We start from the raw sequence: 1495 nt of genomic DNA, 5'->3' as shown, positions 1-1495 counted from the left end.
AGAGCAGATCCACAGTGGATCACACCATACACGCACTACAATTGAACAACCGTATGAGGACTGAGCCACATATGGCTAAACTAAATTTCAATCCAACCCCACAGGGTTGTGATGAGGGCAGAGAAGTAGTTGGCCACACGATACCTGCACTCTCCCACGGACGCGGTGTAAGGATGGTAGAACCATGGTTGGCCAAACCGCACCTGCACGCCCCCCAGCACGATATGAAAAAAGCAGAGCCACATTTAGCCATACAACACCTGAACTCCACTCAAGCCACGGGGTGAGGAGGGCAGAACGGAAGTTGGACACACCAGGCCTGCGCTCCACCCTAGCAGTGGTGTAAGCAGGGCAGAGCCACAGTCGACTACACAAAACCTGCGCTCTTCCCCCAGTAATGGTGTGAGGAGGTTAAAGCTTCAGTTGATCATATTGAAACTGCAGATTCACCTGAACTGTCGTGTGAGAAGGGCACAGTCAGAGCTGGCCTGACCAGACCATCACTCCACCCAAACCGGGGCATGAAGACTGTAAAGCAACACCACACCAGCATTCCACCCCACGAGTGGTGTTAGGAGGGCAGAGCCAAAGATAGCTACCTCACACATGACCTTCACCCCAGATGTTGTGTGAGGAGGGCAAAGCCACAGTTTGCCTTGGCACAGGTGCATTGCCTACATACCAAAACTGGGGTGAGGAGGTGCACAGGTGCACACCAGCTCAGCGGCAGTGTGAGGAGGGCAGTGCCAAAGTTTGCCACACCACACCTGCACTCCTCCTCAGCACCAGCGTGAGGAGGGCAGAACCACAGTTGGCCATACCACAGCAACACTCCATCTAAGTAGCAATGTGAAGAGGGGAGAACCAGAGTTGGACACATCACGTCTGCACTTCACCCCAGTGGGTATGTGAGGAATAAAGAACTACAGTTGGTTGTATCACATACCTCCTGGGCTGGAGTGCAGGTGTGCTTGGCCATCTATGGTTCTGCCATCTTCACAACGCAGCTGGGGTGGCGTGCAGATCTGGTATGGACAATTGTTGTTCTACCCTCCTCACTTTACTGATTGGATGGAGTGCAGGTGTCTACCTGCTTTTTTATATCCTACCACTGGCGTGGAGTGCAGGTGTCTTGTGCCCAGTTTTGGTTGTGACCTGCTCAAACCACTGTTGGGTGGAGTGCAGATCTGGTTTGTGCAATTGTTGCTCTACCCTCCTCACTCCACTGCACACCAATGCAGCCCACCTCACAAGTGGTGAGAGACGGCTGGAGCCATAATTAGCCACATCACATCTGCATTCCATCCTAGCCGCTTTGTGAGGAAGGTAGAGTCATAGATAGCCATCCAACACTTCATGCAAGCCTAGCTGCAGTGTTAAGAGGGCAGAGCCACGGATGACTAAGCAACACCTGCACTCCAACACAGTACCAGTGCGAGGAGGGCAAAGAGGTAGTTAGCCGCACCACACCTGTGCTACAACCCATGCAAGGGAG

This window comes from Coenobita brevimanus, chromosome 6 (genome assembly GCF_032717465.1).
Source record: "Coenobita brevimanus isolate Jiangsu-jjx chromosome 6, ASM3271746v2, whole genome shotgun sequence".
NCBI lineage: Eukaryota > Metazoa > Arthropoda > Malacostraca > Decapoda > Coenobitidae > Coenobita > Coenobita brevimanus.
The sequence above is the reverse complement of the archived record's forward strand: the minus strand, read 5'-3'. Positions refer to the sequence as shown.